The sequence below is a fragment of the Stomoxys calcitrans genome, chromosome 2 (assembly GCF_963082655.1).
Source record: "Stomoxys calcitrans chromosome 2, idStoCalc2.1, whole genome shotgun sequence".
In the NCBI taxonomy this organism is placed as follows: Eukaryota; Metazoa; Arthropoda; class Insecta; order Diptera; family Muscidae; genus Stomoxys; species Stomoxys calcitrans.
In genome coordinates, this window is record NC_081553.1 from 162,221,836 (window position 1) to 162,237,139 (window position 15,304).

Consider the following 15,304-nt stretch of genomic DNA (forward strand, 5'->3'; position numbering starts at 1 on the left):
AAGTGCTACTAGAACAATACGTGCAAAATTTTAGCTATCGGAAGAGAATTGCGCCCTCTAGAGGCCCATGTTTTGCATTTACAATACCAACCGACCTACACTAATAAAAAGTATTTGTGCAAAATTTCAAGCGGCTAGCTTTACTCCTTCGAAAGTTAGCGTGCTTTCGACAGACAGACGGACGGACATGGCTAGATCGACTTAAAATGACATGATCAAGAATATATATACTTTATGGGGTCGAGGTGTTACAAACAGAATGACGAAATTAGTATACCCCTATCTTATGGTGGAGGGTATAAAAAGGCAACATTTTGCTGAGGCGCCATAGTGTCGCCATAAAATAATATTTTGTTAAGGACGAAATTGAAACAAAATTCTTAGTAAAAACAAAATGCTAATGAAGTTTTTCTAAACAAATTTTAATGAAATTTTTCTAGAGAAAAAATGTCAGCGTAATATTCTCTAACGACAAACCTTCAGCACGGACGGGACCCACCTCGAAATTATTTTTTAAAAACAAAATTTTTCTAAAGGCAACATTTTAATTTATTAAATTTCAATAACATTTTTTCTAAAGACTAAATTATCATGAATTTTTTAAGGACTAAACTGCAGCGAATAACACGCTAAAGACAACCTATTCTCAAGATTATTTTTCAAATCTAAAATTTCAATAAAATTTTTTGTGCCAGCTCAATGCATTTTGCGGCACCACATTTAAAGTCTCTTCATTACGCTTATTGGTCTTAAACATTTTTCTAAAATTTCTCTTTAGACAAATTTCAATAAATGATTTTAAAGACAAAATTTTAACCCATTCCGCCTGACCCTCGATTCCGTTGTCCGATTTTATATATTTTCGTGATTTTTCGAACATCTTCCAGCTCGAGATCATATTCAACGCTTTCTATTCAAATAATAGCATATCAAAGAACTTAAAAAAGTTTGAGCAAGTGTGTGTTATTATTCAAAACACTATGACTGGCTAGTGGATCGCGATTTCTGTTATTACATGTAACTTCATCAGCACCTTTGTCAAATTGATTAAGTTGCTCTATGTACCCAACGACTATTGAGTAGGGTGTAGAGCACGCTTTTGTTTTGAAACAATGCTTAACAAGTCCTCTAACTCTCCTTATCGCAGCAAGACAGAAGAGAGCCTTACATTCCACTATTCCGATACAAACTAATTCTCAATGCTAAGAATAATAAACATATCAACAATGCCATTCTACACCGTACTTCTTCAAGTGCTACGTACGAAAAACTTTAATGAAATTCGACAAGTCAAATTGCATGTTTACCCAAGTTCCAAGCTCCCTATACGTGGTTAATACGTTCGCCTTTCACAGTGAAGTACCCATGTTTTGAGTACTTCATGTTTCCCATGGGGTGTTCTGTTACGACTTTCAACAACTGCATCAAGTACGGTCTATAAAAGGATATAGCTCCCATATAAACCGGTCTGTCGATTATCCTTGTACAGTTCCTAGAAGATTAATTTTGCTGGTTTCACAGAACTTTAGTATTTAGAATAAAATTATGCCAATCAACTAAATTTAGTTTGGGGTGGGAACCCATGGGGGTGGGTTCCCAAGATTGGGCCCGGACGAACTTAGCACGATTTTACTTATTTTTGCCTAATATTTGTTATACCCACTATCGTGGGATAGGGGGTATATTCATTTGGTCATTCCATTTGCAACACATCGAAATATCCATTTCGGACCCTACACAGTATATATAATTCAGATCGTATATATATCCGTGTGTCTGGCCGTCTGTCCGTCCTTCTGTTGTAATCACTCTACAGCGTTCCAAAATTGAGACATTGAGCTGAAATTTGGCAAAGATACGTCTCTTTATGCACGCCGGTTAAGTTCTAAAACGGGCCAAATCGGACCATATTTGGATATAGCTGATATATTGATCGATCTGCCGATAAAGGGTCTAATGCCCATAAATACTTTTTATCTGACTTTGCTGAAATTTGAAACAGTGAGTAGTTTAAGGCTTTCCGACATCTGATCCAAATCCGGCCTATATTTAGATATATCTGCCATATAGACCAATCTGCGGATTAGGAGTCTGATGCCCATAAAAGCTTTATGTATTACCCGATTACGGTGAAATTTTAAACGGTGAGTTATTTTAGGCCTTCCGACATCTGACGTAACTATGGTTCAGATCGGACTGTATTTAGATATAGCTGTCCTATAGACTGATCTCCCGATAAAGGGTCTGAAGCCCGTAGAAGTTTTATATTTTATCCAATTTCGCTGAAATTTGAAACAATGAGTAGTTTTAGGCCTCTCAACATTCGACCCAACTATGGTTCAGATCTGATTATATTTAGATATAGCTGTCATATAGACCGATCTGCCGATAATAGGTCTGGACCCCTTAAAAGCTTTATTTATTACCCGATTTCGCTGTAATTTGAAACAGTGGATTTTTTTAAACTTCCAACATACGACTTAAATATGTTACAGATCGAACTATATTTAGATATAGCTGCCATATAGACCAATCTCCCGATAAAGGGTCCGAAGCCCTCAAAATCTTTATTTATTACCCGATTTCGCTGAAATTTGAAGCAGTGAGTTGTTTTAAGCCTTCTGATATCCGACTTTAATATGGTTTAGATCGGATAATATTAAGATATAGCCAGATTTGTCGATAAAGGGTCTGAAGCCCATTAACGCTTTATTTTTTTATTCGATTTCGCTGAAATTTGAAATAGTGAGTTGTTTTTAGCATCCCAACATGGGCCACAAATAAGGGTTAGATCAGACTATATAGATATAGCTGTCATATAGACCGATCTCCCAATTTAGGTTCTTAATCCCATAAAAAGCAGATTTATTGTCTGAAAATGTTACTTGTATATGAGTTCTCGGAACCTGAAAAAAATACGATCGAGACCAGCCATTATTATAATATAACTACGCATAGAGTAGTGGAGTTCTAATTAAATAGGATGATTATTATATTCCTGTTTAAATTGGTCCACATCGGTCCAGATTTGGTTAAGGGTGCCATATAGAACGATCCCTTGCCCCTATAAAAGCGCATTTGTTATCCGATTCCCTTGAAATTCGACGCAGTGATTTATGCTAGGCCTTTTGACATCCGTGTCCTTTATGGTTCGGATCGGCTTATATTTGAATATAGCTGACTTATATTTATTAGACCACTCAATGTCCGTGCCGAATTTGGGTGCATAAGTTATCCAATACTCACCGGATTATGACGAAAGTGTGGTTTATATATACCCGAGGTGGTGGGTATCCAATGTTCGGACTGTCTGAACTTAATGCCTTTTTACTTGTTATACCCACCACCGAAGAATGGGGGTATATTCATTTTGTCATTCCGTGTTGCAAACACATCGAAATATCCATTTCTGATCCTATAAAGTATATATATTCTTGATCAGCATAAAAATCTAAGACGATCTAGACATGTCCGTCCGTCTGTCTGTTTAAATCACGCTACAGTCTTTAAAAATAAAGATATTGAGCTGAAACATTGCACAGATTCTTTTTATTTTTTGTCTATAAGCAGGTTAAGTTCAAAGATGGACTATATTGGACTATATCTTGATATAGCCCCCATATAAACCGATCCGTCGATTTAGTGTCTTAGGCCAATAAATACCACATTTGTTATCCGATTTCGTTGAAATTTAAAACAGTGAGTTGCGATAGGCCCTTCGACATCCTTCGTCAAGTTGGCACAGATCGGTCCAGGTTTGGATGTAGCTGCCATATAGACCGATCCGCCGATTTAGGGTCTTAAGCCCATAAAAGCCACATTTATTATCCGATTTCACTGAAATTTGAGACAGAGAGTTGTGTTAAGGCCTTCGACATCCCTCGCCAATTTGCCTCAGATTGTTTCAGATTTGGATATAGCTGCCATATAGACAGATCCTTCGATTTAGGGTCTTAGTCCCATAAAATGCACATTTATTATTCGACTTTGCTGAAATTTGGGACAGTGAGTTGCGTTAGGCCCTTCGACATCCTTCGTCAATTTGGCCCAGATCGTTTCTGATTTGGATATAACTGCCATATAAACCGATCCTCCGATTTAGGGTTTTAGGTCCATAAAAGCCACATTTATTATCCGATTTTGCTGAAATTCTGTGTGTTGTCTTAATCCCTTCGACATCTATCTTCAATTTGGCCATAATTAGATCAGATTTGGATATAGCTGCCATATAGACCGATCCTTCGATTTAAGGTTTTGAGCCCATAAAAGCCGCATTTATTGTCCGGTGTTGCTGAAATTTGGGACAGTGAGTTAAGTTAGGCCCCTTGACATATTTCTGCAATATGGCACAGATCGGTCCAGCTGCCGTATAGACCGATTCATCGGTTTTATGTTTTGGGGCCATAAAAGCCGCATTTATTGTCCGATGTCGCCGAAATTCGGGACAGTGAGTTTTGTTAAGCCCTTCGGCATTCCTCTTCAATTTGACTCAGATCGGTCCAGATTTGGATATAGCTGGCATATGGACCGATCTCTCGATTTAATGTTTTGGGCCCATAAAAGGCGCATTTATTGTCCGATGTTGCCGCAATTTGGGACAGAGAGTTAACTTAAAGCCCTCCACATATTTCTGCAATTTGGTCTAGATCGATCAAGATTTGCATATAGCTGTCATATAGACCGATATCTCGATATAAAGTCTGACCTCAAAAAAGGCGCATTTATAATCGGATTTAATTGAAATTTGACACCGTAACTCATGTTAGGCTTTTCGACATCCATGTTGTATATGGTTCAGATCGGTTTATTTTTAGATATAGCGATAAAGGCCAATATTTTGTTATACACAATTGAACAATGACTTGTACTTATAAGTATTTGGTCCAAATCGGAACATATTTCGATATAACTGCTATGGGACATAAGGTATGCAATTTTCATCGGATTTTGATGAAAGGTTGTTTACATTTATACCCGAGGTGGTGGGTGTCCAAAGTTTGGCCCGACCGAACTTAACGTCTTTTTACTTGATTCTACCTGTTAGAGTGAAGCTAATTTTTATTTCTCTTTCTAATTTATTTCTTTTTCAAATCAAGATTTACAGTCAAAGTTTTTTTTTGCAATGATTTTCCTTGACTGGGATTTAAACGGCCAACCTTACGATTGTTAGGCGTACGTTATACATCTGTGCTACGCGCCTTTCTTCGTTACAGTAGGTTTAACAAACATTCAATCTCTTTTGTGGGGTTTTTGGGATAGCGGCTAAAACAACAGCAAATATTTATTTTTAAATTTGTACCAATAACAGTTGTTTATTAGAAAGTAATTAGCAAAACATGAATGATAGAATTCCGTTAGTTACATATTTTGTTGTTATAAATCATGAAATCTCTACAAACTATCATACAAAAGGACCTAAAAAGTGACAATTCTGGGAGGGAGTGACAAAGTCACTCCCAAATGTTTGGAAGGACAAAGCAAATAAAACAAACCCACCACCACAACACCAAAACACATGTGGTGTTGTATTTAATGGTTTTGTTTTGGTGCTTATGAAAAATATTGTTGTTGTTATATTGTGTTGCCCAAAAAGTAATTGCGGATTTTTCATATAGTCGGTGTTGACAAATTTTTTCACAGCTTGTGACTCTGTAATTGCATTCTTTCTTCTGTCAGTTATCAGCTGTTACTTTTAGCTTGCTTAAGAAAAAAAGTGTAAAAAAATTATATTTGATTAAAGTTCATTCTAAGTTTCATTAAAAATGCATTTACTTTCTTTTAAAAAAATCCGCAATTATTTTTTGGGCAACCCAATATGTTGGTTTTCACAGAGTGCCTTTCAACAACAGATTTTTACTTTGCACCGTTGCGATTCAAAATAAATTGTTGCAGGAAAATCAACAAATGTTTGCTTTTTCGACTTAAATTGTCATTTATCAAAATTATTTTTATCTGTGTGTAAACCGATCTCCCGATTTGCTTTCTTGAGGTTCTAGAGAGCGCAATTCTTACCCGATTTGACTGAAATTTCGCACGGTGTGTTGTTATGATTTCCAACATTTGTGTCAAGTACGGTTTAAATTGATCTATAACCTGATATAGCCGCCATATAAACCTATCTCACAATTTGACTCCCTGATGGTCTGGACGACGCAATTATTACTCAATTTGACTGAAATCTTGGAGGTGGTGTTTTTTCATGACTTTTAACAGCTATGACAAATACGATCCTTATCGGTCTATAACTTGATATAGCTCTTATATATTTGAAAAAGTTATTCAAAAAACTTGTCAAATGCGATACATGGTTGAGGGCAAATAAGATTCGGCCTTGAATTTAGCATGCTTTTACTTGTTTTACTTACAATATATAAACTACAAACGATGGTAAAATCTAATGGATATTGAACAAATTTTGATACAAAAAAAAAACTATTTAAATTCATGTTGTCTTTAGATATTGTCTTAGAAAGCACTAAACAAGGATGAACTAGGCGTTGTGAATTTTTGTCCTTTGGATTGTTTATAAAAGAAACCTCTCAATGGTTCTGATATCAAAAAACAAAATCTTTTCTGTTGTCTTTTCATATGACTACACTCATTTTTAAAGGCTAAAGAAATTATTAATGAGACCATCCTTGCCTAGACTATTCATTGTATTTCAGAATGAATCCGCATCAGAGCGTAGATAGCTCCCCGACAGAAAAGGAAAGGATTAATGAAAACACAAATAAGGAATGCTTAGCTCTCTCAGGATAAAGAATGTTTGTTGTGTTGTGATGAAGAATGCGAAAGAAGTGAAAGGGCTGCATGCTGTATAGAACCATGTTTTCCATTGTGCACCGAAGGAGCTACTTAACTAATTGCAGGCAGTCTCGTATCGTCAGGCGGCATACATCTTATCGCCTCTATTGTGTAATCTTTTTATCCTGCTTATAATTCGTATACACTTTACCTGCAATTTGCACAATCTCTTCATGATAAATTGCGGCAATTTGGACTTTTATTCATCGGTCTGTGCTTTTTCGTTATTCCTTTCGTCCGCTCTTCGATTCATTTGCCAGGCACACAATTCACAAAAACAGCAGGCCAGACCAAGAAGTGAACTGTGAATAAAAGGGTTGGAAAATTTCACCAGACTGTGTTTCATTTGAGTTTTGCCTTGTTTGTGATGGAAACATAAATCAAATGAGTTATGAATTAAAAGAGCTTTATTGCTCCTTCGCTTTCTGTGCGACTTTCATCCAGCACCACCTTCCACTTCCAGTCTATTCCAAATGCAATCACCATCAGCGAAATAGGCATTGTGATTCATACCTACAGTGCGGAAGTTCCTTCGGATACTGGGCATTCTTAGAACATCATTACTGGTTACGGTAATGGGTAATTTTATCTAAGATTTACGTCTTGCGAGTAGGCCCTGCCTAATGGTGCTAACAAATTGTAACAACTTTATGATTATTACGTGCCGACCACAGCTAATTCATCGAAATACACTAGCAGGCGAAATTTGCGAATTAGGTAAGTAAACAATTCATTATTATGGAAACCTGCAGAAAATATTAAACGGTTCTGTGAAATATTGAATGATTACATGTCAAAGGAACGAAAATATCGTTCAAATAATTATATGTATCTGTATGAGTTCAATGCAAACATTTGGATAGTTTTTGTGCTGCCCCCTTTTAAAAAACATTTTTTTGACAAGCCGTTTGGAAAACAGAAACAAGTTGGAAACAGGAACAGGGCCAAACTTCTCACATATCACCGAGTGCTGTCCCATTCAAGTTTAATCTAAACGATAATGAGCATTATTTTTATAGATGACTAGCTGACCCGGGCACGCTCCGCTGCGACTTCTTTTACTTTATATGGAACAAAAGTTTCCTTGGAAATTTTTTTTCGACAAATAAAGATCTTTTAGTGAAATACCATGCTAACTTGACAACAGTTTAACAATATAACTGACTTTATCTGAATCCCATATGATCTTTATTGGTCTACGAATTTAAATTTGGATGTAAGGTGTACTCCATTCTTAAAATACTTAATTTCTGCCCGATATTCTCATGATATGTGATCTAGTAGTGTTTTCGGGGAAGAGGTGGTCCCCCAGATACTTAGCCCTGAAAAAATATCAGCATCGTGCTCTTCTCTCAAATTCCATTTATTTAAACCTCATATTGCCATTGGCTTAAGAGGAGTTTACAGGATGAGGCGTACCCCAAACACATGGCCCCAAAATAGGTTATCAAATTCATTTTCTAATCTCAAATAACTTTCATTAGAGTCATATAATGGCATGGTCGAAAAATTTTTACCCTTTGGAGAAGGGGTGATGCCCTAAATACATGGTCCTACATTTGGCTTTCAAATTCGTATTCTACACCCAAATACCTTTATTTGAGCCCCATATTGCGATGGTCAGTAAAAAATTGCTGTTTGTAGGGTATTTTGGGAAAGGAGTATCTTGAGGTGGGTATCAATTCTTGCTCTACCCCCAATACCTTTCATTTAAGCTCCTAGTTAACATAGTCGGCAAATATGCCAAATTTAGGGGTGTTTAGAGGATTGGGGTAGTCCCCCAAAGCCCGGAAAATATATCAGCAACGTGCTCTATTCTCATTGCCCTCAAAATTGGGTATCAAATTCGTTTTCTAATCTCATTTAAACTCCTTATTGCAAAAGACAGCAAATATGTCCGGTTTGGGGTACTGGCCCTAAAAATTATGAATATTTAGTTCAACTCTCTTTAAGATCCAAATTGTCGAGCAAATACGTCATATTTGGGGGTTGTTATGGTGGTGGGACGTCCCCTAGACAGTTCGTCCCTAATGTTGATATTAGATACGTGGTCTACTCCCACATACCTTTAATTTGAGCCCCATATTTCCATAGACGGCAAATATGACCGGCTTGGGAGGTGTTTTGGGGGATGGGCGGCCACACAGTGAGTTGGCCCTGAAAATATTAATCGGATTCGTGTTCCACTTTAAAAACCCTCTAATTCGAGCATCATATGCAATAGTCAGAAAATACTTACTATTTGGGTGGTGTTGTGGGGGTGGAGTGGCCCCAAAGACACTTTTCTAGAATATTGATATCAAATTCGTACTTTACTCCCAAACACATTCAGATACGTTTTTTTATCCTAAATACCTTTCATTTGAGTCCCATATTGTCGTGATTGGTCTTAATACATGTTTGGTAGGTTTTAGGGTGTGGCGGCCCCCCTAGGTACCCCATCCGAAATTTGGATACCAAATTTTTATACCCTCCACCATAAGATGGGGGGTATACTAATTTCGTCATTCTGTTTGTAACTACTCGAAATATTCGTCTGAGACCCCATAAAGTATATATATTCTTGATCGTCGTGACATTTTATGTCGATCTAGCCATGTCCGTCCGTCTGTCCGTCCGTCCGTCCGTCCGTCCGTCTGTCTGTCGAAAGCACGCTAACTTCCGAAGGAGTAAAGCTAGCCGCTTGAAATTTTGCACAAATACTTCTTATTAGTGTAGGTCGGTTGGTATTGTAAATGGGCCATATCGGTCCATGTTTTGATATAGCTGCCATATAAACCGATCTTAGGTCTTGACTTCTTGAGCCTCTAGAGTGCGCAATTCTTATCCGATTGGAATGAAATTTTGCACGACGTGTTTTGTTATGATATCCAACAACTGTGCCTGGTATGGTTCAAATCGGTTCATAACCTGATATAGCTGCCATGTAAACCGATCTTGGGTCTTGACTTCTTGAGATTCTAAAGTGCGCAATTCTTATCCGATTGAAATGAAATTTTGCACGACGTGTTTCGTTATTATATCCAACAACTGTGCCAAGTATGGTTGAAATCGGTCCATAACCTGATATAGCTGCCATATAAACCGATCTTGGGTCTTGACTTCTTGAGCCTCTAGAGGGCGCAACGCGTTTTGTTATGATACCCAACAACTGTGCCAAGTACGGTTTAAATCGGTCCATAACCTGATATAGCTGCCATATAAACCGATCTTGCGTCTTGACTTCTTGAGCCTCTAGACGGCACAATTCTTATCCGATTTGAATGAATTTTTGCAAGAAGTATTTCGTTATGATATCCAACAACTGTGCCAAGTATGATTGAAATCGGTCCATAACCTGATATAGTTGTCATATAAACAGATCTGGGGATTTGACTTCTTGAGCTTCTAGAGGGCGCAATTCCTATCCGATTTGGCTGAAATTTTGCATGACGTATTTTATTTTTACTTTCAACAACTGTGTCAAATAAAGTTCAAATCGGTTCATAACCTGATATAGCTGCCATATAAACCGATCTGGGATCTTGACTTCTTGACCCCTAGAGGTCGCAATTATTATCCGATATGCCTGAAATTTTGTACGACGGATCCTCTCATGACCATCAACAAACGTGTTTATTATGGTCTGAATCGGTCTATAGCCCGATACAGATCCCATATAAATCGTTCTCTCTATTTTACTTCGTGAGCCCCAATGGGCGCACTTTTTATACGAATTGGCTAAAATTTTACACAGGTCTCCAACATATAATTTAATTGTGGTCCGAACCGGACCATATCTTGATATCGTTTTAATAGCAGAGCAACTCTTTTCTTATATCCTTTTTTGCCTAAGAAGAGATGCCGGGAAAAGAACTCGACAAATGCGATCCATGGTGGAGGGTATATAAGATTCGGCCCGGCCGAACTTAGCACGCTTTTACTTGTTATTTTTAGGGTACTATGTGAGAGCACACAAAATTTCGCTTAAATCGCACAACCCATCTCCGAGATCGGGCGTTTCCGAAAATTTGGGTAAGGGGAAGGGCCCGTCCCCCTTCAAATATCAAAAAATGTAGTACCCTATTTTCACCACGGGGTCATTATGCACTATCTGTGAAAATTTCAAGAAAATCGGTTCAGCCGTTTCTGAGTCTATAAGGAACACACAAACATACAAACAAACACAAACAAACACAAATTGATTTTTATACCCACCACCGACGGATGGGGGTATATTCATTTTGTCATTCCGTTTGCAACACATCGAAATATCCATTACCGACCCTATAAAATATATATATTCTTGATCAGCGTAAAAATCTAAGACCATCTAGACATGTCCGTCCGTCTGTCCGTCTGTCTGTTGAAATCACGCTACAGTCTTCAAAAATAGAGATATTAAGCTGAAACTTTGCACAGATTCTTTTTTTGTCCACAAGCAGGTTAAGTTCGAAGATTGCCCCCATATAGGCCGATCCGCCGATTTAGGGTCTTAGGCGAATAAAAGCCACGTTTATTATCAGATTTTGCTGAAATTTGGGACAGTGAGTTGTGTTAGGCCCTCCGACATCCTCCGTCAATTTGGCCCAGATCGGTCCAGATTTGGATATAGCTGCCATATAGACCGATCCTCCGATTTAGGGTCTTAGGCCCATAAAAGTCACATTTATTATCCGATTTTTCTGAAATTCGGGACAGTGAGTTGTGTTAGGCCCTTCGACATCTTTCGTCAATTTGGCTCAGACCGGTTCAGATTTGGATATAGCTGCCATATAGACCGATCCTCCGATTTAGGGTCTTAGGCCCATAAAAGCCACATTTATTATCCGATATTGCTGAAATTCGGGACAGTGAGTTGTCCTAGGCCCTTCGACATCTTCCGTCAATATGGCTCAGATCGTTTCAGATTTGGATATAGCTGCCATATAGACCGATCCTCCGATTTAGGGTCTTAGGCCCATAAAAGCCACATTTATTATCCGATTTTGTTGAAATTCGGGACAGTGAGTTGTCTTAGGCCCTTCGACATATTTCGTTAATTTGGCCCAGATCGGTTCAGATTTGCATATTGCTGCCATATAGACCGATCCTCCGATTTAGGGTCTTAGGCCCATAAAAGCCACATTTATTATCCGATTTTGTTGAAATTCGGGACAGTGAGTTGTCTTAGGCCTTTCGACATCCTCCGTCAATATGGCTCAGATCGGTCTATATTTGGATATAGCTGCCATATAGACCGATCCTCCGATTTAGGGTCTTAGGCCCATAAAAGCCACATTTATTATCCGATTTCGCTGAAATTTGGGACAGTGAGTTGTGTTAGGCCCTTCGAAATTCTCCGTCAATATAGGTCAGATCGGTTCAGATTTGGATATAGCTGCCATGTAGACCGATTCTCCAATTCAGGGTCTTAGGCCTATAAAAGCCACATTTATTATCCGATTTTGCGAAAATTTGGGACAGTGAGTAGTAGCACCTTCAACATCCTCCGCCAATTTGCCTCAGATCGGCCCAGATTTGGATATAGCTGCCATATAGACCGATCTCTCGGTTATAGGTTTTGGGCCATAAAAAGCGCATTTATTGTCCGATGTTGCCGAAATTTGGGACAAAGAGTTAAGTTAAGCCCCTCCACATATTTCTGCAATTTGGTCTAGATCGATCAAGATTTGCATATAGCTGCCATAAAAACCGATCTCTCGATTTGAAGTCTTGGCCCCATAAAAGGCGCATTTTTAATCCGATTGCACTTAAATTTGACACACTGACTTATGTTATGCTTTTCGACATCCGTGTCGTATACAGTTCCGATCGGTTTATTTTTAGATATAACTACAAAAAAGACCAATATTTTGTTATATACAATTGAACAATAACTTTTACTTATTAGTATCTGGTCCAAATCGGAACATATATTGATATAGCTGCTATGGGGCATAAGGTATGAATTTTGCACCGGATTTTGAGGAAAGGTGGTTCACATATATATATTCGAGGTGGTGGGTATCCAAAGTTCGGCCCGGCCGAACTTAACGCTTTTTTACTTGTTATATATAAGATAAGACAACATTAGCAAGTATTTGTACAAAATTGTATTTGGCGTGGTTTAGACAGACAGACGGACGGACATGGCTAGATTGGTATGAAATGTCACGACGATCATGAATATGTACTTTATGGTGTCTCAGACGAATATTTCGAGTAGTTACAAACAGAATGACGAAATTAGAGTACCCCCATCCTATGGTGGAGGGTATAAAAAGAAAATCTACGTTAGGAATTTCGTGCTACTTACCGAAAGGCTTCGGGTTAACCAAGTTTATTGACGGCAGTCCTCTGGCCTTTACCGACAAATCGTCTGCCCTTTCATTCGCCCTTGCTCTATTATGGCCCGGCACCCAAATGATGCGGATTTTGTATATGGTTCAGATCGGTTTTAATTTTAGACATAGACAGACCAATATTTTGTTATACACAATTGAACAATGACTTGCGATAATTAGTATTTGGTCCAAATCGGAACATATTTCGATATAATTGCTATGGGGCATAAGGTATGCATTTTTCACCTGATTTTGACGAAAGGTGGTTTACATATATACCCGAGGTGGTGGGTATCCAAAGTTCGGCCCGGCCGAACTTAACGCCTTTTTACTTGTTTTTGTATGTCATAAGCTAAAAAAGTGAGCAAATCTGATTTTTTATGCGTAAAATTTTTTTAAGAAAGTTGGTTGAATCACAAATTTGTGGAAACAATTTAATTTTGGGTTGCTTTCATTCGACTGACAACAAACACAGCTGATTTTTTTATGTTTCTGTCAGAGGGAATAGGCCATGCTTTAATCGAAAATAAGTTCGGCCGGACCGAATCTTAGAAAACCACCACCATGGTTTCTTCTAAAAATTCATACAAAATGAATTTGGATCGAGAAACCGGTTTATATAGGAGCTATATCAGGTTATAGACTGATGTTGGCCGTATTTGACACAGTTCTTGGATGTCGTAATCGGAAAAAAATTGCGGCTTGTAAGGACTCAAGAAGTCAAATCGGGAGATCGGATTTAATAGGAGCTATGTCAGGTTAAAGACCGATTTGCACAGTACTTGTCACAGTTATTGGAAGTCATAATAAAATACTATATGCAAAATTTTAGCCAAATCGGACAAAAAATTGCGGCTTCCAGGGTCTCAAGTATTCCAATCGGGAGATCGTTTTATATGGGAACTATATCTAAATATAAACCGATATCGCTCATTTGCAATCCCTTATGACCTACATCGACATTAAGTACTTGTGCTAAATTTCAAGCGGCTAGCCTTACGCGTGCGACCTCTATCGTGATTTTAACTGACGGACGGACGGACATGGCTAGATCGAATCAGAATGTCGAGATGATCCAGAATATACATACTTTATGGTGTCGCAGATCAATATTTCGAGGTGTTACAAATGGAATTATCAGGTTAGTATACCCCCATCCTATGGTGGTGGACATAAATAATTCCATGTGTTATTTTATATAGCGATTATCACATGTTACTTTCATTTATTTCTTACGATATGTACAACACTACATGTGCTTAATTTAACATGTCATAAGAGAATTACATGCAGTTTAATTGAGCCTTACCGGCATATCGTTGTAGTTCTTTATGTTGTAAATTTATTAAAGTGCAGCCAACATTGTAATTTTTATACCCTCCACCATAGGATGGGGGTATATTAATTTCGTTACTCTGTTTGTAACTCCTCGAAATATGCGTCCAAAACCCCATAAAGTATATATATTCTTAATCGTCTATCTGTCGAAAGCACGCTAACTTCCAAGCTAGCCACTTACAATTTTGCACATATGTTTCGTATTAGTGTTGGTCGGTTGGGATTGCAAAAAGGGCCCTATCGATCCATGTTTTGATATAATCTCCATATAAACCGATCTTTGATATTGACTGCTTGGGCTACTATAGGGCGCAATTCTTATCCTATTTGGCTGAAATTTTGCATGAGGTGTTTTGTTATGATTTCCAACGACTATGCTAAGTATGGTTTAAATCAGTCAATAACATGATAAAACTGTCATATAAAACGATCTGTAGTTTTGACTTCTTGAGTCTCTAGAGTGCGCAATTTCTATCCGATTTGGTTGAAATTTTGCATGACGTGTTTCGCTATGAATTACAATACTAACAGTAACAGACTTCCTACAATTGTGCCAAATAACCTTGGTTTAACATTGTCCATAACCTGATATAGCTGTCATATAAACCGATCTGATATCTTGACTACTTGAGCCTCTAGAGGGCGCAATTATAATCCGATTTGGCTGAAATTTTGTACAACGGCTTCTCTTATGACCTTCAACATACGTGCCATATATGGTTTGAATCGGTTTATAACCTAAAAGGCGCAATTCCCATTCGAACTGGCTGAAATATAATACAATGACTTATATTATGGTCTTCAAAAATTTAATTATGGTCTGAATCGGACCATAGTTTGATATAGCTTCAATAGCG